Source organism: Pseudopipra pipra, chromosome 13 (genome assembly GCF_036250125.1).
Source record: "Pseudopipra pipra isolate bDixPip1 chromosome 13, bDixPip1.hap1, whole genome shotgun sequence".
NCBI classification, from domain to species: Eukaryota; Metazoa; Chordata; class Aves; order Passeriformes; family Pipridae; genus Pseudopipra; species Pseudopipra pipra.
The window spans coordinates 6,769,603-6,792,887 of NC_087561.1; the positions used below are offsets into that span (position 1 = coordinate 6,769,603).

The window sequence follows — 23,285 nt, forward strand, 5'->3', positions numbered from 1 at the left end:
TTTAAGGAGGGATTTCACTACTAGTGAGTCTTCTCTTTTGCCCTTCTTTTTCTTTTTTAATCATTGAGAAAGCAACCAAATACAAAGCAAGAAATTAAGTATTTCATGAAGTTCTCTTCAGAAGGCTTCCTTCTGGGATATTTCGCAAACCTCTCAATTTGTTGGTCTTGTAAGGAAATATATAAACAACAATGTTCCTTCTTCAGTGTAAGTGAAGGTGTCATCCTGTTGTCTTACACCTTCACTTCAGAACCTGGGCAATAGACTGTGAAATACTTTTCCCAGCTCGTAGTCAGAAAGGATATTAATGCTTTAATTATTACTAAATATGCTAGTTTCCCTCACCTCTTAGGTTCAGTTGTGGTTGTATTACATTACATGCTAGCAAAAGGATAAAAACAATCTTGTTTGTGAATGGGAAAATATGTATACATATACAGTAATTTGACAGAAAGATAACCATAGTGCATTGTTTTTGCTTTCCGTATTTCTTTAGCTATCTAAATACACGTAAAATACATAACCAGACCTGTTTCAGACACATGAAATAACTTTGTGTTATACTTGTTAATTAGTGTTGTGCTGGCTGTGACCAACTACCATTGATTATAAAAAACCCAGATCTTTTCTTCTGAACTTTCTTTCTTTTATATTGTGTGACCAGAAATGTAAGTCTTGCAGCCCCTGAAATTTTGGACACCGGCTAGTGTTCAAAATGAGGATGAACAGCAACCATAGTTCCCTTAGTGAGTCCCCAAGCAGCTGGTTCATGTTTTAAGCCATCACAATTACCTGTAAATACAAGAACTTACATCTTCCAGGTGAATAAAGAGGAACTTTCTTTTTGACCACTATTTTGAAGTGCCCCCTTAAATTCCATATGCTGTGCTGTCCATCTCTGTTAATGGAGCTTGGAGAATCTGTTAGCTCTCTCCTCTTTAGTGGTGAGTGGAACTGGATATGGAGACAAATCTGCCAGTATTGTGGGACAGCAATGAGTTTGTGAAGAGTCATCCTACCACCTGCTGCACTACAGGATATTGAACTCCATCCTGCACAACGTGAGTGCAGTGAATGGTTCACACAGACTCAGACCACAGGTAGAAAGAGGAGCCTTTCAGCCCTGTCCTCCTCCTTTGACAAACCCTTGGAAAAGTTTTCTGATCCTGCATGGATGACTACTGGACATCTTCTGTTCCTCTTTTTAAAAGTATTAGAGTTCAGCAGTAGTTGCAAACTAGACTAGCAGGGTTTGTAGTGGTCCTATTTATAGGGGGAAATGGGGAGTGGGAGAGAGTCAAATTCCTTTGGGAGATGCATCTACTTATCCTGGAGGAAAAATGATAAAAGATGAACTTGACTGTGTTTAATTATCATTAAAATGCACGTTCATCACACAACCTTCACAGGTCTGAAGGTCACAAGAAGAGTCTGTCCTGGGGAATGCAGTGAAAACTGTAGAGCACTCGTGGGAGCTGAGAGTAAGGCTGAATTTACACTGGATGAACTTGAGAGTGAGGCTGACTGGAAAGGTGCAATAGCTGTTTATGGGAATGGAAAAACTCTTTTATTTATTTTTACTACAAGTGCCAGTACTGTACTTCAGCAAGAACTTTAATCCTTAAAGCCTTGCAAATGAGTTTGATATTCCTCAGCATTTGTAGAAGAGCTGTGAGTGGATTGAATTTTTCTTTTTTTTTTTTTTTTTCATTCTCCTCTCCTTTCCCTCCCTCCAGCTAAATTCCAGCTCACATCTGCCCTTCCACTGAAAGCTTAAAACCTTTTTTCCTTCTGTGTGACCTTTGCTCTCCCTTTTAAGCAAGTGCAGGGGCAGGGGTCAGAAGTCTTGTCCATCTCCTCCCAGCAGCAAGAGTTCTTCCTGAACAAGGGAAAAATCCAATGAGAAAATCAGGATGCACATTCAGGCCAGTCCAGCATATGTTAAGGCCTTGACACTTGGATGTTATCAAAATATTATTGCCAATAGTGAGCTCTTTTTAATCCTGTACAATTTTCTTTTTCTTCTTAAAATCCAGGTGGATTCTGCCCTCTGTTTTGGAATCAAAGTGCTAAAAGCAGAGGGTGATTTGAACACTGCCATTTTCAGCAGATCCCTTGAGAAGACAGTACTGTTGCTGTCAAAATACAATTATTCACACAGCTCTTATATCTCTAATCTAATATAAAAGTTTCTTAGACAATGTAGACTACCTTTGTACTCAAAGGAATGTGACAAGTTCAAGACCTACATGTTTCCTCTTCCAAACTGTATGCAATTTATTTTTTCCTTTTCAATATGAATGATCTCTCTTTTAAAGGGGGACTAAAGAATGGGAACTGCAGCTTTTGAAAAATGCTTCTGAATTCAAAATGATTGAAGCTGATAGTCATGTATTCAGTTAGCCCCTGTGAATCCAGTTCAATATATGTGAGCCATAGGTCAGGGTTGTACAGAATGACTAATGGAACATACTTCCTCTATTCAAAGCTCTGGTTTAGAACACATGAGAAACAAGTAAATGTTTAAACGTTTTAGAAATGCCTGGAAACTCTTGAAATTTGTAGATTCCTCCTGCCCAATACAGTCATAATAACACTTTACTAACAGCACACTGAAGATGGTGGCCCATAAGGCCATTTTTAGATATGAAGGTCTTGAATATGGGAGCTGTGAAGATCTAACTTGTACCATAAAAGCTTCAAAGACTTGAATATAGCTCCCTTTGTTTTGTTTGTTTGTTGGTTTGTTTGTTTTTCATATGAGGATGTGGACTCTCTGCATCTTGAGAGTTGGGAGTGTGAAGAATCTTAAGATTGGTTCTTCCTTGCAATCTGTTTATGGAAACGTTTATGAGATATTCACACTGAAATTGTATGTGTTGTTTGTAAAAAGCAGCTTGAGCCTAAAAAGTAGATGTTTTAAAGATGAAAAATATTCTGATCCCCAGCAGTGCTGAAAAGTTCTGATTTAGGGGGAACTTCTTCCAAAAGATGTATTTTGTTACTGCTGAATTCTCAGAATATTTCAGGGTTAAATGTGACGGGAGTATTGAAACAACTTTTCCCTTGTTCCAAGTTGAGGCATTATCTCCTGCATTAATGCAATTAATGCATAATCTCCTGCAGAATGGGTTTGACTGGCTCAGAAATACAAGTTGGCAAAGGTACGTGAAAAGTTGAACATTCTTTGTATTCTGGCTCCTGCTTTTTCTGTGTGTACCATTCTAATAGTTTAGAGCACAAAGCCAGGGAGGGATAGTTTACAGTGTCTAAGCTGTGAGGTGACTCCCTCTTAGTCTATTTTGGGCTTTTGCTGACCTGTACTAATGCCAGGCTCATACATTTGCTATGCTATTTAGATCTGTTAGGAGATAAATTTGTCTCTACTTGTAGCTACTAAATTTAAAGGGGCTTATGTATAGCAACTCTGGGAAGTTGCTCAGATGAAAACCGAGGTCAGTCTTCGAGGTACTGAGAGATTGTTTGGCCTTGAATAGCTTTGAATGACCCATTACATCACAGTAAGTGTTCTGTAATGAGTGGAACTGTGGTCCTGTGCAAAAAGAGGTGACAAAAACAGGGTCCTGTACAAAAACATTCCTTTTTGCTATATGCTGGACAATACCAGTACTGTGACTTACAGTGCCATGATACGCAAGGATACACTAATTAATTTTCTGTATTCTACTCTGAGCATGTCAGTGTTGAACAAGTCAAAACAAACATGAGGCTGAAGTAGCAAAATGAGCCAAATGTGTTCATGGTTGCATTGACTTCAAAGTCCCTGCTTGCATGAGTTGTGAGCTTGGATCCAAGACTTCATGCAAATATATATCTTTGTCAGAGGCAAAAATAAGGAGGCCAGCTGAAGTGAAGTGACTTGCCCTTGCCCTCCCTGACTCTTGAGTTTTTGAAAATGTAGTGACTAAGACTGACCTGAATAATGGGGAGAACATATAATCTTCAACCACATTGTGTGCAAGTTATTGGCCAGTAAGACTCTTCAGCTCTCCTAATGAAATTGGAGTTAAATATGTATGTGGTGAGTAGCTCTAAATAAATTGGTACTTACGATTGGCATTGATACTTGGTGTCGTTACTGACAAATTATGATCCCTATATTTTACTTCATGTGCTGAGCACAGGAAGAATGTTGAAAGGACCATGAATTCTTCAAGAGCAGCAGGGAGATGGGATGCTGTCCATATCACCTAGGCTAGCAGAAATGTTTATGAATGTGATTATTCTTAGAAGAGGTATTGTTTTCAGTTCAAAGGAACTGTATTTAAAAGATTTCGAGAGGGTTTTTTGTGTTAAAAAGATCTAAATCACATTTCATCTGCTGGTATGCAATCTTTCAATCTATGGTCAAGGACACTTAACAGATCAAAAAGCCTGAGCATTTGCCTGTGTTCTTGTGCTTCTGCTCTCAACTACTTGATTTCCCCTGCTCATTCAAGGCAGGTGGAAGTCACAGAACATCCAATTTTTCCCATAGTCCAGCCGTTGAGCTGAATGGGGAGATTTCATGATTTAAGAGGCCCTGGAGTGTCTTCACTGTTTAAAATGTCAGTCTTTGTAAAACTATCCTTGAGCTGTCTTCTTTAAACATGCTGTTCAAATTCCAGACTGAAGAAGCACAAAGCAATCCTGACAGATATCCCTAATAGAATTCAGTTTGCTTTGCTTTAACAGTGGCACCACATATTTGTTTAAAGACAGAAAAGATATGTGTACAAACGAAGGCAGAATTGACCTAATCAAAATGTGGGTGGGTGGAAAGTGAATAACCTTACTCTGTGAATGAATGTGAATTACTGCAGGATGTTCTCTTTAGCTGACAGCCTCCCAGATGTGTTCTCATCGCTGTTTACATCTCTTCAGTTCCTGTTTTCTGAAAACACTTGTTTGTTTCACATTCATGACATTGAGAAGTCTCTGAAGATGCTCTACTGTAAGAGAAACGACCTTGAGTCATAGTGCAAGTGCCAAGGTGGAATAAAATAATCGGAGTTTTGATTGTGGAAGTGCTGTGTGACCATTAGTCATTATTCTAATGCCTCTCTGCAGCTGTCCATGGGAATAGTGATAAATGTGATGAAAAGCTGTTGGCTAACATTGATGAAGTATATAGTATTTCCAACATACTTTAAGCTCTAAATTTCAGGAGATGCTGTGTATGAAGAAATGTTTTGCCAGGAAAACAAGTTTAGAACTTTTAAGTGTGCTGACACTGATGTTGTCCTTACATCTTGAGTTAACTCAACATGCAGATGTGACAGCCATTGATTTCTGCAATACCATTTTTGTGGACATCCTAAAATCAGCCATTAGAAAAGGCATGTGCAGAGAAGAGGAAAGAATCTAACTAGGTTAATTACTTACCTAAAATATATGTGTGATAGGTAGAGTTTTTAATGCAGCCTAAGGATTTGGACAGTGCTAAAGCTTATCTTCTACAAGATAAAACAGTACAACATCATTGCAAAACCATGAAGAGAGAGATGTATTTATAGTCATGCTCCAGCAATGTGTTGGGAGAGTATACTCATACCAAAAGTATACTTTTGGTCAGGAGCTTTTACAGAAGTGTGATTAAGATACATGTGTTCTGTTGTGACTCTGACATTACTTAACACTGTTAAATTTTGCTGTCCGTTTGTGCTTCATCCCTTTCCCTATGAGGATGTTAGTACTGTTGAATGCCTCACTAAAGTCAAGGTAAACAACATCCACTACTTTCCCTTCATCCATCCAGCCTGTCATCCAGTTGTAAAAGGCCATCAGGATGATTGAGCATGATTTCCCCTTCACAAATCTGTGCTGACTGTTTCTGATTGTGTTCTTGTCCTTTGTGTGTTTGAAATAGGTTTTCAGAAGGATTTGCTCCACTGCCTTCCTAGGGACTGAGATGAGGCTGAGTGGCTTGTAGTTCTCCAGATTTTCTTTCTTGCCTTTCTTGAAGGTGGTAGTGACATTTGCTTTCTTCCAGACCTTGGGAACCTCTCATGGTCACTGTGACTTTTCAGGGATAAGAGCAGCCATGCAACATCAGCATGTTCCCTCAGCACTTACGGACGCATTAGTCAGGTCCTGTGAACTTCTGTATGACCACTTTGTTTAAATGTTCCCTATCAAGCAAGGATAAGTCTTTCAGACTGCAACCAGTATCTAAGAGATCCTAGAAGCAGGTTAGGATTCAATAGGATGCTAAAATGTTGGCTTTGTAAATGTGGTTGCGAAATGAACGAACATTGCTATTGTGATTTAGTTTATAAAAGGACCTAATGTGACCTTTAAACATCTGCTTATAAAGAGAGGGTGTTAAGCAGGACTATAGGCCAGAGCACTTTGTTCTTAAAATGACATTTTTGGAACTTTTGTTACAAGGACTGGCTGTTCCTTGCTTTGCCTCTATAAACTGTACTGGCATGTTAAATTCCTCTCTCATACTGCTGCCTCTCTTGGCTGCTGTACTTCTGCCATATGGTCAGTCAGAAGGATTATTTGCTTATAGGTTTGACAATAACAGGAAAGCTATTCAAATGATGGAAGTTTACTAAGAGCTGTACAAATGTGTTTAGTCTTGGCTTAGCCTACAACAGCTGAGGCAAGGAAGTTTATCGATCTCAGTGTAATTATTTACTGTCTTATGATGGTGATTTTGATGGTCTAGTAGCTAATGCATCGCTGGGAAATATGCTCCTCCACTATACATAGTCTTTATATTAAGGTTCTGTGCAGGAAAGAGCAGTATAAGCAGTTTAATGGTTCCAGTCTTGAAACAGCACCAGCAGTTCCTCCACACCACAGATTAGTCCTGTGAGAGCACTGGATTGGAGTATGTGCATGCAGTGACTGCTGCCCTGCACAGCATGTTCCTGTTGAGCCTTTGCAACATGGGGCAAAGCAGCACAGCAACTCCTTCCTTGGCGTGTTTGTCCAGTCATCTCGTGTGTCAGATGCACCCACTGCTCCCTTCCCTACAAGTCTTTTGGTATGGATTGAAATGAAATGTAAAATCTTTCATAGTACAGGCAGAAAGTAACACTGAATAGGGTTAAAAATACCTGATACTGAGAGCTGAATAGCTGGGGATCTTTCCTGTGCTTGGACAGGAGGTGGCTGTGAGGAAATCCCAAATGTCAGGGAGCAGCAGTGTAAGTGCAAGTGATGGAAAATTGTTTTTGTTCCATGATCACTAATGAGAGATAAAAAGGAAGCAAGGAGCTGAGTATGTAAACTACTTCTTTTCTATATTGGACTATGCTTGTGGAGATCTGTCCTTAAAATTCATAGGTCCTCTCTTGCTGCTGGTAAACATGAAGATATCCTCAAAAAGACATTTAAGTGTTGTTCATGGCTGTTCCCTATACATAGCTTTAAAATGTGCGTTGTATGGCAAATGTTTTGGTAGTTTCATACATGTGTATATATGTCCAGTTTTATATATATAGTTTTGTACATGTATAAAAAATACAATTTCTGGTGCATGCACAAGGTACTTTTTCTAAATATCAACTTAGAGTTGGGCACACAGTACAAAATACTCCCCCAAGACACAGCCTATACTCAGTCACCAGATAAAGTGGCATTTGGACTTGCATAAGAAGGACATTTTGATAACAAGCTCAATCTTGCCTCTGTTGGAATCAGTCAGAAGTTTCCATTGACTTTTCTGAATGCCGGATTCACAAGTACTTGCAAATCTTTAGTGAGGTCAGATTCTTTGCCCCTCATGCCAGTGCACCCAGCAAAGGAAAAGACTAATCCTGTGAAGAGCTGAGCCCATCAAAGTGAGAGAAGTAAATACCATTGAATACTTAAATTCAAACTGTGTATCCCCTGTCTTCTATGAAGTGCGGTCTTATATTGCACTTAATCCGATCTAAGTGTGGGCTACCCTATGTCCTGATTATGGTTTCCTGCCTCTGTTGTGCTGGATCAATTGATTAGAGGGTGAATTGGATCAGTTTATTGTTCTGACAGAAGACTGGGCTCTGCTGTTTGACCCGCTGTTCCCAGCAGTCTCATGCGATTGGTAGCTCTGAAGAGGTGGGAATGGGCAGGGACAAGACGGAGAGGAATCTGTGAGAGTGGAAATGAATCTTGGGGCAGCAGCCTGGAGTCTAGTGGATTTAACATGAAACTCGGGATAATTGTATGAGTAAAAGTTGTCAAATCAAACCTGAGCTCTGGCCTATTCAGGTACCAAAAACTTACTCAAACTGTTACTGACTGAGCAGAGTGAGAGGACAGTCTGCAAGAATCATGGCAGTGAGGATACTCTTAATATTGTTGCAGCAGATGTGTTTTGTCCCTTATTTTTAAGGACTAACATAACACCAGTCTGTAGTTGTGTCAGACTGAGACAAGCCTAAGTGTACGTGCTGTTTTCTTTGAGGAAAGTTTTGTAGCTGTTTAAACACTATTCTAACTGATCTGCTAAAAACCGTTCTATCCTTTTCAAATCTTTTAATTGACCTTGTTACTTAAATTTCAGATAGAGGAAGGAAGAATTATAGCAATTCATATTAATGTAGTTTGGGTGAGAAAGGTGGAAAGAATAGTTCAAGGTACATTTAGATGCCTTTTTTTTTTTAATGATACTAACTTTCCAGTCACTTCATAGCATGACAAATACATGATGATTTCAACAGAGACTGTATTAATCATTTTCCTAAAGCAAATGAGTAAGATGCAGAAACTTTAACTTCAAAGTGCTTTACAAATAAAGAGGGCCCCTCAGACAAACATGCTTTTTCTGTCTGGTGCTGCTGAAACCGGAGAGTGCTGTGTGTCTTTGTCTCGGAGGTGATAATGTGGCAAAAATACCCAGGAGGTGTGTGGTGGAGATTGCTGCTGGCAGGATGCTTTCAGGGACTCCACAACTGTACAGCTCTTTCTCACTGTTGCTTGATATGCCACCTCTGGAGCATAATGCAGTGACTACATGACATTGTAGATGTCCTCAGAGCTGGGGGCTGGCTGGTGAGAGGAGATGCCTATGGGCAAGAAGGTAGAGGAGCACTGGATGCCTTTAGAAGCTTGGCTGCTGTGAATGTCCTTCCTTGTGTCACTAGTCATGTTGTTCTGCTCCAGAGTTAGGTCTCTTTTATTTGTGGTGGATGCCTCTGAACTGCAAGCCCAGGAAGGTGATATCTCTTCCTTGTGTGCATTTAGTGTCTCCCCAGCCATCTATAGCTGAAATAAAAAAGCAGCTAGGGAAGAAAGGAGGCTTGGGGAATTTAACTAAAATGTGTTCTTTGGCAGAACACACCTGGTCTGTTCAACATGTGGGTGAGGTAGCTGTGGTTTGTAATTATAACCTGCAAGGTAATAGCTAGGTCTGTCTGTAGGTACGTGACTGCTGTAATCTTGAAGCTCTGGGAGTCACATCTGTTGAGAGCTGGGAAATAAAATCATCTTCTAAAAAGCAAATTATTTAATCTGAAGTTACCTAAATTACTGTGGCAAGAAGAATCATTCTTACTGGACAGTCCAAAATATAAATTCTTACAACTCCTACCAACCTAAAATCAAAAACGAAAGACAGGCTGCAATGACCAGCTATAGTATTGAAATATTCTTCTAAATTGCAATGTGTGTAAATATTACAAAGCCTTTTGTGATGCTAGGGCACAACTGGCTTTAGGAAATTCATTGCAGGTCTGTAAGTTTTATGTTGGTTGAGATGGATAGGGTTTTCTTTTTTCATGCTAAATTTGCTGATTTTTTTCACAATTTTTCTCCAAATTTTTTCTTTCGAATAGCATGTATTCCGGAGGCCATCCCTTTTTCCTGGTGCTTGTAGGATCAGAATTCTGAAGTGTGTCACGTTGCAATTGTGAATCCCTGAACAAAGTGACAGGGCTGCAAGGAGGTTGGCTTTCATTGTGCTGTGTGCTGCTGCTTTTTGAGACAGGGTTGGTCGAGGGGAGTTCAGCAGTGTCTTGGTAATAGGCTCCAAAATCAAATGAACTTGTGCAAGGCAAATTTACAGTGTGCCTTTTCTCCGTAAAAAAAAGCTCCCTGGCAAATAATCTGAAAGAACCCAACATCTCAATAAGACACGGTCCCTCCCCTCTGCTCCCTGTCCTGAAAGGGCCCATTGTTCCCAGGTTTCAAGGTGGGCTCATTGACTTTCATGTTGCCATGGAACCAGCATGTCTTTCTTCCTGAATGATACTTGCTTGTAATCTCAGAACCTTTCCAGCTAATTAACACAGGTGATTTGTGAGTGGACTTGGTTGAACTAAAGGCCAGTGAAGGACCTGTTTGATTCACCACATGAAGAAATGAAAGGTGTAAAAATAAAGTTCTGGGATGAGCTTTGGTTGAAGGAGGGAGAGCAGCTGATCAGAAATGCTGTTAACTCCCAGTTTCTATTATGTGTAACACAGGAAGGCTGATGTTGAATTTACATGCTGGTAGGCTTAAATACAAGTAGATCAAATAAAGGTCTGTTAAAACTTAGAATTTAAAATTCCCAGCAGTACCTAGTACAGAGTTACTTAGAAAAAGGAAGAGGTATTTTTGATGTTAATTCATGGTCCATGTAGTTAAAATTTAAATGTATAGAAATAGGAGTGATTCTAACTTGTTTAGTAAAACCTGTGCATACATTCACATATTTTCCTCAATACATACCAGCATACTGTCTAATAATAGAACTGTGTTTAAAAATTTAGATAGAATAGTTTTTCTGCCCAAGCCCAGCAAACCATCCTGCTGGGCAGAGAAGTGTAGCATCATTGCAAATGAATCTGCCTAAGTTTGGCAGTGCTGCCCAGTTCCAGTTTAGTGCTGGGAATGCCTTGGGGGCTTGGCCTGTCAGGTTGGGTGATACAGGTGCTCTTAGCACTTAGTAAAACACGGTGATTTTTCATCACTGCTGTGTTAGACAGATTTTCTGTTGGTGCTGAGATAGTACTTGGTGTGCTGAGTGTGCTGTTGTCTCACTGAATCTCTGCAGGGTGCTCAGCACTTTCTAGGGCAAGTCCCTGGTGGGCCCAGTGCCAATAAGAACAGTTCCTTTCTCTGCCTGGCATTTCCCTGTGAGTGATAGCAGTTGGAAATATCTGAGTCTGTTATTTTAAGAACATCTGTTTTTCATGTCACAAATCGAGGTATTTTTCAACAGGATCCAGTGCAAAAGTTAGAATCCAGTTTACCAATTAAGGAAAAACTGGAGTAATCTTTTCTTAATGCAGTACAAGTTGAAATAGATAGCGTGCAAATGAAAGTTTGATCCTTTCATGTCTGTAGTCATCTGTTTTTTTATTATCTTGCTTTCCATTTTTATGTCCAAAAGTGTCACACTAAAAGAACATGGTACAATGAGACAGGCTGTACAAAAACACGTAGGAGAATTTTTTTTTTCTTCCATTAACCTTTTTACTTACATTTATCAAGTTATGATGCTTGTAGCCAAAAAAAAAAAAAAAAAAAAGGCTGCTTAAGTTGACAAAGCCCTTGAAAGAAGTTGTTTGGAATAGTGTGGGAGTTTTTTTCTCAGGAGAGACATCTGTGCTTAGCTAGCATGTTGCTCAACTAGACAGTAAATTTTAGCACCAGTCTTCATTTCGTGAATTGTTGGGTTTGCTCTTCTGAGTGATTATGTTCAAGGCTGGATATTAAATTACTAAGAATATTCTAATAGTGTGCTTTCTACGTTGCACAAACATAAATTTTCAGTCTCATTGGTAGGTGCATTATGTGCAGTGTAGATCATCCATTATCACTCTATGCCTGACAGCTAGGAAATAGGTGAACTTAAATGGAGAACAATTTAGAATGTTTTGAAAGCTTAAGCTGTGTTTTTTTTGGTGGTATGTTTTCTGTAAGGTAATACACTGCGTCAGTGTTCATTCTGGGCAGTAACTCGTTGAGGTTTGGGTTTTCTTGTGTTTTGTTGTGTTTTTTTTTTTCTTTCATATTGGGTTTTTGTTTTAGTGTTTTTTGTTTCTTTTTTAAGTGAAACTTATTTTGAATATGGTGGCAGCTGCGTCTTTAATGAAAAGCTTTTCTTTCTGAGTCCTCCATGTCTGAACCATTCTAAGTGCACCATAATGCAGTCAATCCTGAGGGACTGCTTGAGGGAGAGGATTTATAGAAGCATGTCATAAGATGTTGATTTCAGTGAAAGTTTGTGATTTTTTTCTTCACTGTGTTGGTTTTCTCTGTTCAGGTGACATCTGTCCATTATTATCTCTAGTGGGTTTCAGGGAAGACGGGCCAAGGTAATGCCTTAAACAAAATGAACGTGTTCTTACAGGATGACTTTATTTTACAACTAAACATACTTACTTGCTTGGACTTCTAGAGTTAAATCATTGTTTAGCCTTGCCCATTCTTTATGTTAATTGGTTGAGACTTCATTTTAGCTGCTTTTACTTCTTGAGCTGCTTTTTGTCATCCCCCAAATGAGAAGTCCAGGCAGTATGGCTTTAGTTAGACAGTACCATATCCAGTAGGTATATGGGGATTAGAGTGTTAAACATTTTAAAAAGTCACCATTTCAAATAGTTGCTTGCAAGGGCACACAGCTATTGATAAAGATCTATGCCTTTGGCAAAAAAAGAGTTCTAAAGATTATATTAAGTAGGCATTTCTGTTCTAAATTGCATCAGACTCCAAATCTAATTTTGTAGATAGCTTTAGTCTTTCTGATGACAGATTTTCCTTTGCATGGTTTAGTAAAAACTGAAAAAATAATTTCTTCAGATTTCTTGTCAGGTTCTGTGACAAACCAGACATCCAAAAGCTGATGTTGCATGTGCTCACTCTATGCCTTTCCTTGCCTGTAAGAGAGTCTGAAGATATAAGCCTTGTTTTCCGTCACCCCACATATAAAATAATACATGAAACAAAACATCAAAAAAATTGTGTTACATATATAGTGGGGGGAAAAAAGAAAATAAAAAGATGAAATTAATGTTTGCATTGTTTTCAGCTTGTGGAGTTGTGATAATGATGTCTCCAAAGACATCTTTCATATTTTTTTGGCTGTTGCTAAGAATAGTTTCCTTTTGTCTCAATTTTTCCTTCCCTTATCCAGTACTAGCTAACTGTGACATTTGGTTCTGTGTTTTCTAATTTATCATTCTAAAGTTAATAGTCTGCTTAGTAACCTAGAGACACACTAAAAAACCAAGATATTTGTAAATAAAAGATACATTTATTCTGCCAGTTCTATGTTTTGTCCTTTTTTGGACAAGTAGGATAGTAGAAATGTTTGTGGCACACTTTGTCTCAGATCTAATCAGCACCTGTTCCTCAGCAAACATACTCTCCTTCTGTCAAAATACTGCATCAAGCTATACCTCCTCTGATCTGTTTAATCTAGATAAATGTTATAAAGGCTTTTTGTCTTTTCCTGCTCCAGACAGGTAAGATTATCCGTAACGGAGATTGTACATTTTGCCTTGGCAGAAGTTTGCAACATCCCCAGTTGATGAATAGACATCTGCTCTGCTTAGAAGTGTTACTTGAAATTAAATAGGCCTAACAGTAAATTAAAGATATGGCTACACAATGGAACTACTTAAATTTCCTTTGACATTTTGTAGTTGTTTGCCTCAGTTTATATTTTCTCCCTTCCTACCTTCTCCTTTATCAGTGTCAGGAGGGAGAGAAGTGTCATGACAGCCATGGTCCTCCCCAGCATTTGGGACACAGCCTTTTTTGGTTTCTTGAGTTGCTAATTTACATCTGGCTTAAGTGTGTAGTTTAATGTACTCGATGTACTTGGTGGGCAGACTGGAGAGGAATCCTTAAGTAAATCAGTTCTGCCCTACAGGGAAGGGCTTGACTGGCTGAATTACTAGGAAGGGTTGTTTTACCATGAAAGGACAGGTTGCCTGAAAACCTCAGTGAAATGGGAAGGGCAGCCCAAGAAATCAGTTTGAACCAACAGCTGTAATACCAAATACAACATCCTGTTGAGCACATTATGTGCTATATGTAAGTGTGGTGGCAGTGGAATTATTCTGTAGTAATAAAATTGCAGGTTGATTTTACATCTTGGATTCATCAGATAAACCACACCCCTCGGAGTCCTGAGTGATCATCTTAAATTTTGGACTGTGGTGCTGTGTTTGTTCTGCACGTGCATCCAACCAGGCTCAAAGATCCCATGGGGCATCTTTTCCTGGGGCTATGCCACTGCTGTTTTACAGAGCAGAAAGAAGTGCAGAAAAACACACTTTCATTTAGAGGTTTCTTTGTGAATTTGTCTCAGTCCCTTTGAATTTCTGGGGCCTGGGATGAGATCCCCCCAGAACTAAACTAGGGTACCTGAGGAAGGTGCAGGAGCTGCATCTCTTAAAACAACCCAGAATTACTCAGCTGGGGGTAGGGAGCAAGTAGACTTGGCTGTAGCTCTTGTTTCCACGGGTTGGGCAGAATTTGGAAAGGGTTTTATTTCAGTTATCTCAGTCTTGAACTCCCAGCCTTGTGCCCTCCAACCCCTTGTTATTCTTCTCTGCCTGTTCTGAAGCTGTCCTCTCTCTTCCTTGCACCCCTTCACCCTTGCCATTTGTACCTGCATTTTGGGATGTTACTTGCTTTTGCTCTCTTCCAACTGATGCACAGTTGTTATATTTGCTCCCATGGGCTTGAAAAAGGTACTTTCACTGGAACACTGCCCTAGGTAAAACTTGAAAGGCCACAAAGAATCTGTTGATGTAGATGGGTGCTGGGAAATAAGTTTTTTCTGTAGAAAACCTGCCTGGTCTCTGGCTGCTTTTCTGTCTTCCAGCACTCCACAGAATAGGCAGGAAGGCACTTGGGTTCACGTGCTGCTGAAACTCAAGTTGCTGCAGAGTATGAAAGGTGTGCCCAGAATTCTTTCTCCAGTGTCAAAGAAATCCATTTTATCATGCAAAGACTAATTTTCAGGTTTTCTTTTTTCCTAACCTTTGTTCCGTATGGAATGAAAAAAATGTATGAAATGTAGTATTTCCAGTTGATAACGTTTTTGCCCTCCCTGTCCCCTCCCAGAGATGGTTAGTTTGAAAAATGCTTTGCAGGACCACCACTGTGTTTGTAGAGGGCTTTCAGATAAATGTGCTTGTAGATAAGCTGTGTTTAGAAACATATGGTTATTATCATCACTAAGATAAGAAGTCTCATCAAAGTCACTTCACTGTGTTCAACTGTGGCTAGAAAAGGGAATTACTTAAAGAAATCCATGTTTAGTTATGTAAGCCTTCTTGCTTGGTGATATAATATCTCAAATGCATACTCTTGGTTTTTTTAACATAATTTACTTTTATGATTTTCCACCTGTTGCTTGCTCTTTGTAATTCTGATATTTTGTAGTGTTGGAAAATTCTTAATTGCCAACTGATTTCTCCTCTGTTAGGGACTAAATGGGAAGCTTTGGGACTTCAAAGGCCATTTAGACTGCATTTGCTGCTTGGATGGGCCTTTTATGCAACTTTCTTTTGCAGAGTTGTAGGGCTGTAGACGAACATGTCTGATTTTACCCTTTTATTGCTTTTATTATTTTAATTTGTTTGCGTTGTTGAAGGTGCATGCAGATGTATGTACAATTTTAAAGATGTACGATATGCATAGCTCATTATTTTTTGTTTTAACATAAAGGAACTTATTTATCACTGATGTTTACGCTGGCACAAGATGTTTGTAAATAGTACTGATGTCCTGGTGTATTTTATGTTTCTCATAAAGGATAAATGGCCAATCAAGAGTGCAAAGTTAGCAGCCAAGAGTCGGCAGTTGTATGTTCCTGGGAGAAACACATGTTGTGACTTGATAAGTCCACTCCCTGAAAATAGAAATGCTACACTACAAATAGCATAGAGGGTAGAGAAACAGCTCCAAAGATGTTTACTTCAAAAAACCCACATTTTTTTTTCTTAATTATGTTTACCACTGCTGTGCCCAAAGGTTAGTTAACAACAAGGACCCATTGTGTACAGTCCAAAACATACATAGTAGCAAGGCATCTTTTTCCCCTAAAGGAGAGCAATTTCTCAATGATTCTACTCTTTGAAGTATTTTGTGGGTGGAGCACAAAGTGCTTCCCTGGTTTCTTTGGTGATTTTATTGAGCAAGAACGCTCCGTGTGCGTGGTGCTTTGCAGAGCTGATGTAGTGAATCTTTCCCAGAGGGCTTCATGAACGTGACACCGTGCGATGCCTCACGCTGCTATTTGCAGGGGCTTTAGTCTATTCTTGCTTCAGTGACAAACCCTCCAGGGAAATCAGTGAGGATGGATCCAGGTACAAAGCCAGCTCTTATTCGCAGGATCACAAAATACAGGGTGAATAGAGATTTAGATGTCTGAATGAGGAAAGAAAGCAAACTCGTGAAGCTATAGAGTTAATCATTTGGTGCTATAACAGGTAGTCTTCTGACAGTTCCAGGAGATGACTGCACAAGTTTTTATTTAGCTAGACTATAATTATATAGACTTTCAGCTGCTTGGGCATTTTAGTCCTTCTGTAACTTGTGATGTAGATCATCTATTTAAAAAATAGGATGAAAGGTTAGGTGAGAGTTGTGGAGTTGTTTATCTGTCCCATCCCAAAAAGAAGGAGTGATCTTGATGTAGATATTGTAAGTAAACTGGAAAAGCTGGGTAAACTTTAGGCCTGTGGGCCATAATAAATACTCTGCTAACTTTTGCTGCTCATGAGTAGTTCTTCATTGGTTCCACCCTGTCTGCAGCTGACGGGTGCCATCTATTTTGGAAATTTAATCTGGGGTAGGTATGTTAGTAACCTGAACATACAAATCCTGTGGTCATAACCATTAGTTTGGGATACAGGCAGAGCTAATTGTTGATGTGTAAAATGGAGATGCCCAGACCATCTATGTATAATTTCCATTATTATTGACAGGCTCCCAGCAACAATGATTTCTTGCTACAGAGCAAACCCAGTTCTTAATCACTCATTTTCATTTTCAAAACTATAGTCCTCTGGTAATTAAGCATGGGACATCAGAGTTTCTTTATGAGTGACTTGATAATGTGACAAGGATTTTGAATACAAGGCATTATGTAGATTAGTTAGTACAGATTTGAAATCGCTACTGCAGTTATTAACAGGAGTGCTTGCATTCCCTCCCCAAAATATGGATTTTGTATAATAATGATAGAATAATGTGGTGGTTGAAGTAGTCCTAGGCATTTTTATCATGTACCATGTCATGGGAAGGGATGCAGGAAGTTTCCTATGTATGCATTCTGGACATACTAGTGGCATAAAAATGATTATGGCTAGTCAGGATTATTTCTGTCGCTTTGCTGTGGAGAAAAGTAGCTGTCTAGGTGTTTTCAATGTCTATGGAAATGTGCATACTTGGGCATTCAGTGCTGTTCCTAATCCTGACAGGGAAGGAATCTGGAATATTCCAAACAGCTTGTTTTGTCCTATGGGCTAATCAAAAGAAACGTGTGCCATAATATTGCAGATACGTGAGCTGCATGTGCACAAAGTTGGAATGAAGCAGAACTTAGGGGATTTGGGTTATTTCTTTTGCCACTAGTTGATTTATTTGTTTAGGAGACTATTTAATGGAAGAAACTGGCGTGCAAAGAATTGAAACCAACAGTATTCCTTTGAAGGGGATTGGTGATGGCTTCAGGAAAGGGTGGCTACACAAGCTGTACTTTGACAGTACCTTAAGGACACAAACAAAATAGCAAAGGAAAAGGACCCTAACTAGAATCAGTACAAGTGTTGTTTATTCAAATGCAGTGAGGGTTGGCTGGCTGTAGCTTCCAGTTTGCAGCTTCCATCTCTGTTTTAGACAGTGTTTAATGCTGTGTCTGCTGAGCCTGCAGACCAAATTGTCTGTGTGAAGAACTGGCTCAAAAGCCACTTTGTCAGGAGGCTGTGCTCGTGTTCCTGGCTATGCATTTCCTTGTGCTCATCCTGCTCTTCACTGTGTCCCCAGGAGACAGATCAAGCATCCTTACACCAGCTGTGTCCCACACATAAGGCTACATTGACCCCTAGTGTAACTCCATCAGAGAAAGCCGTTACTGCAGATTTTCCTCTGACTCAGATCCAAAAGATACAGAGAGAGATTAGTAGTTAGCTTTGGTGAGGAGGAGCAGATGCAGCTCCCTTCTTTGCTTCTTAATCCATCAGCATTTTGCCACAAGTATCACTAGAAGTGTGGTCAGATTCTACCACTGTGTTGCTTGGATTTTACTGTTTAATTATCAGCTCTGGAGGTTTCATTTCAAAGATGATTTTTTAGCAGATGGCTTTGGGGAATGATGCATTTGAAAATAAAATGCAAATAATAAATTGCTGACATATTTTCAAAGTTGGTGGTCTGTGGTGTGTACAGATTTGGAGGATGAATCACAGTGGACACATTCCAGTTTACCTTCTGAGATGTGTTTTGATGATAAGTACTATGAGCATTCCTTTAGCTTTTGGTGAAGATTCTCCTTCTCTAGTACTTTTGTTTAACCTATTTCCACAATGAAGGAGCTGAGGCCAGTCCTTTCCATTGGACTATAGGAAGAATAAGGTGATATTCAGGGTGAGAGAAGGGCTTAAAGTCTGGCTTTACATGTGGTTTATGAGTTAATATTTAAAGTAGGGTTTCTTACTTCTGAAGGTGTGTTTTTTACACTCTAATTCTGTTAGAGTCAATGAAAAACGCTTTTTCAGACTTTTCATGATTTTACGGCAGATTTTAAGGCAGGAAATCATAGAGGAAATTTGCATGTGTAGAAAGTGGAGACCTTGAGGACTGTTTCTACCAATTTTATTTCATGAGGTCAGTTTGGTTTTGTTTTTTTATTTTTTCACTTCTTTGCCTTCCAGACACAACATTTTGGTGCTAATGGCTGGAACTGGACTGGATGGGAAGGTGATGCTTTGGCATGAACTACCTTAGCAACAAAGGAAAAGTGGCAGTCACTGAATCCTGTCCCCTACTGTGACTGGCTGCTGTATCTTATCAATATCTGTTGAAAGGGATTACCTGTTCAACAGAATTTTTCAGTTTCTTGCCTTTATAACTGGAAGGATGTTGCCCTGTGCTTAAAAATTGAAATGCTCCTGCAAATATTTATGGAAGCTTATACACACTTGCTTTTGTGCCAGCACTGTCCTTTCCTCTGACTAATCAGTACAGGACAACCCAGAGGTCTGTCCCTGACAGTCACCCCTAGTGCAGGTTTAGATATTCTTGCCACAGGGACTTTCCTGTTGTACCTTCTCAGTTACTGACAGCCGGGTAAAGTGCTGCTGAGCAGCAGTGGGGTATTGAGAACACTGTTTAAATAAAGTTTGCTTACTCTTCTGGCATTTGTCTTTTTGATGAATGTATAGGTGGCCATTATATCATCATTCAAGTCTTAACTCATGAATTTAACTCCTAAAAGTCATAAAGGCTAAAATGATATGGTTAATGCAGCAGCATTGCATTGCTCATGAAGTGAACACAGATATTACATTTGATTGATTTTTTTGCTGTAAAAATGTACAAATATGTCTGCATGTCTAGTACTGTGAATATAGTTTTCTTGTTAGTCATCAGCAGATAATAGGATCCTGAACGATATAAAAATTGTTTATTTGAAGATTCCAGAAGTTTTCATTAAGTAGCTTTTGATCATGAAGTTTCTTATTATTATTTTGCTCTGTACTGGAGCAGTCCTTGACTTAAGTTAAGAAGTTACTGAAAACAAGTCTTGGGGAAAAAAATTTCAGCCCTGTCATATCTCTTTATGCAAGTTTGAGATTCTTTCACTTTATCATCATCAATTTTTTTTTGTCTTCATCTTTTTGTCTTCTTTTATCACAGACATGTTCTTGTTTTGGTGTACTTTACATCCTCCAGTTTTGCATGCTGGCATTCCTTAGAATCCATTCTTTTCTGAAATTTTCCAATTTATTTGCCCATTTCCACCATTGCTACTTCAACTTCCTTAAAAGATGATGCTTTTAACCTTTCTGCTGTCCTTTCTCAAAATGTGCCCTCACTCTGTTCCTCTGGGTTCGTTCTCCTAGCTAATTTAAAACCAGTCTTCAGCCAAGGATTATTTAGTCTTTTAGTTGATTCTTTGATAGAGAGCAGAAGTTTTGAGGCAAAATCGAGCCTCAGCTCATGCACTGGAGCTGTGCTTCCTGGAAGTCTCCCACTGAAGTTCTTTGTTAGATGGCTTCCTCCTGCCTGGGCTGCAGGTACAATTTTCTTTGGATTTGCAGGCAAGTCCTTCCAGATCATGTGTGTTTATTCTGTGCTCTTGTGTGTTGTTCTAGAGGAGCTGGAACGAGCATGAATCTGGGACACCTCTTGTGGCATCACAGCTGTCAGGTTTCTTTACTGTCTTTGGCTCCAGCCCAGAGCAAGCTGAAGTCAATGGAAAGATTTGAATGCCACTCCATCTACATGAATCAACTGTGCATAAATGCTTGATAGGGGTGCCCCAGAAACAGGAGAGGAAAATTGTCCTTACACTGGTTCTTGGTTTTGAATGTCTTTTAAAAATAGTTTCTCACTCAAAACAATACTTCTTTATTAAAGTGGGTTTTTTCTACATTGAAATCATGCTAGTGATTCTTATGTAAGTTTGAAATAACTCAATTAAAAACAGTGTGTGTGTTCTCAGAGTATGTATTTTTGTAATGGTGCTGCCATTTTATATTAACGGTTTCTATTTTCAAAATCATCAATGAAAATGGTGTATCACTTCTCTTATAATGGTGGTGTTTACCACTATAACTAGTACCCTGATTTCTTTAATTCTTATTGTTTCTCAGGAGCATATTCATCAACATATCTCAGAGCAGTTGGAAAAAAACCCCTTCCCTGAATACATACACGGAACAAGTGTGACAGGCTCATGCTACATGTTGAGGTTACAATCTATAAATGTTCAAATGACCTTGCATTCATATATTTGAATTGGAAAATGTATTAAATCTTTTCAGAAGAGAACATTGTTGTCTAGAATCTTATATGCAGCCTTTAGAGTTGTATTCACAAGTATTACGCACATGGTTGTTTGCTATTTAAGTAGTTTAGGAGTGTCTGATGTCAGCTACTTCCCCTAAATAAAATACTCAGGACATGTAACACCTGGTTTGGAGCCAACTGGCTTTGCTTTGCTTCCTCTCCAAATGCCTTCATTCACAAGTGGGCAAGATGACTCCTTATGTTGTGAAAAAGGAACCCAGAAATTCATGGCAAACACAGTTTTACACAAAATATTTTCAGTTTTGAATAGAGCTCAGTGAGAGATTCATCCAGCTTCCAATAAATTCAAGGGAAAGATTTCTTTTGGCTTCCCTGGGATTTTGACTGGAACCAATTTGCCGAGTGCAGCGCTGTGGGGAGCAGCACGAGCCGGGGGGATGGAAGGAGTCATGGCTTTTTTTATCCAGTCCTCTGCCACTGGGAAGGACCTGACTGCCCCCAAAGGAGGGGGGATTTCTAGCAGGTTGAGCTTCACTGCTCTGAGACAGCTACTGCTGCAAGGCAGTGACCATGGAGGAGCCCAGACCTGTGAGAAAAGGAAGCTGCTTTGCCACTGCTCCATAGTAGGAGGCAGCACAATGGACAGAACCGTGGGCCCCAAGGGCTCGGGCTGGAGAAAAAGTTGATGGGAAGCTGAAATCTTTGAAGAACTTAAGGTTGAAAAAGTGTCTGGAAAAGCATAATCTGACTTCCTGGAGACATGAAGCTGTCTGTGAAGAGTTTAAGGTTAAGTGTCAGGACTAGAGATGTCCATTGGCTAGCAATGGGGCCAGATTTCCACTGTGAAATATTCTTATAATCATAGCAAAATTTTTATCTTGATGCACTTCACTCTTAGAACAAGCTCATCAAATCTGAATAATGCTTGTAATCAGAAATGCTCTCTCAGCAGTGTGTCTGTTAAGAGAGGGACCAGTTTTTATGTACTGAGCCCTTGCTGTTGCACATTGTAAACTCAGGTTCACAGTGATCATTCCTTGTCTGAGCAGGCAGTTTGGAGATGCTCTTACAGTCTATAATATAACTTCTTGAAACAGTTTTTCTCCTTCTCTTCACTATTGGGTGGTTAATTGTTTGAGGTTTTTTTGTTTTGTTGTTTTTGTTTGGTTGGGAAGTTTTTTGGTGTTTTGTTTTTGGTGGGTTTTTTTGTTTGGTTGGTTGGTTTGGTTTGGGTTCTTTTTTTTGGTTTTTGATTTGGTTTGGTTTGGGTTTTGGTTTGGTTTTTTTTTACCTTTAGTGCATTCTTTGTTTTCTTTCCCACTGCCCGGGGTCAGAATTGTCTGTCCTGTGTTTCCTGTTATGGTGCCTCTCTTGTAGTGTATCCTCCTTTCTTTCTGCTGCTCAAGTACTGTGTAAGAACCTACCATAGGATCTTAATGAGTAGTCCAAAAACCCCATATCTAATGGGGCCTCATCTGAATGAAACAGCCAAAAAGTCTGCAAAAGTAGTGTTTACTTGGGTTTTTTATGCTCAATGCCTCTTAGAATTGCTTGAAGGTTGTTAAGACTATTTTACATCAAAAGACAATGCTCCTTTCTGGATAGGGAAGTATGGGAGGTTGGATTTAAGGCTTTTTTTAATATCTGTTCATTCTAAAAATGAAGGTGTTTAATTTAGCAAAATGGAGTAAACATCTGGGTGAATAGAGGGGTTTTTATTTACCTTTAGCAGAAAACTGATCAAGTGATATCAGATTAGTAACTTTCTCTGAGAAAGCTGATTCAAAAAAGTTCAAAAGTTGAGAAACTTGCATGGATTGCTTTTCATTTTTCACGTTCCTCACTGACAGATGTCAGGAAATTTTAAAGGCTTTAAAAATATTTCCTGTGAATGCTTTTAGTAAGGAAATGTTCACCTCCAGTCTGAACTTGTTTCAGCACTTAGTTTGGTCACCTTGATATGAGGAGCTTTATATTTATTCCTGTCAGAGTTCCAAAACATAGGGACTGTATCTGGGCATGCTGGACAGTGAAAGTTTCCTTAGAGAGGAGTGTTCTTAGTGTGTGACTAAATTACAGTGCTCAGTTAGCCTTTTTTCCAGGACTTACAATGTTGTCAGTAGCATTGCAAGGCTTTTGGCAGCCCAGTATTTCAAAGTGGTTGAGTGTGGGAGTGGGTCAAGCTCTCTAAACTAAATTTATGTAGCTAACCTTTATGTACTGACACAGTCTCTATTAGCTGGGAATTAAGTTTGTGATACAGGGACTTCAGATTTACATACTGTAATTATTCTTGAAATAACTAATGCTAGTGCAGTAAATTCAGAAAATATTTTCAGTTAAATCCAAATTCATGGTGGTTTCCT

At 39.3% G+C, this 23,285-nt stretch overlaps 1 protein-coding gene across 2 annotated transcripts in view; it reads left to right on the top strand.

Moving 5' to 3' along the window:
* COL4A6 (collagen type IV alpha 6 chain) overlaps positions 1-23,285 on the top strand; it is a 115,839-nt gene that overhangs the window by 15,510 nt on the left and 77,044 nt on the right. The window lies entirely within an intron of this gene.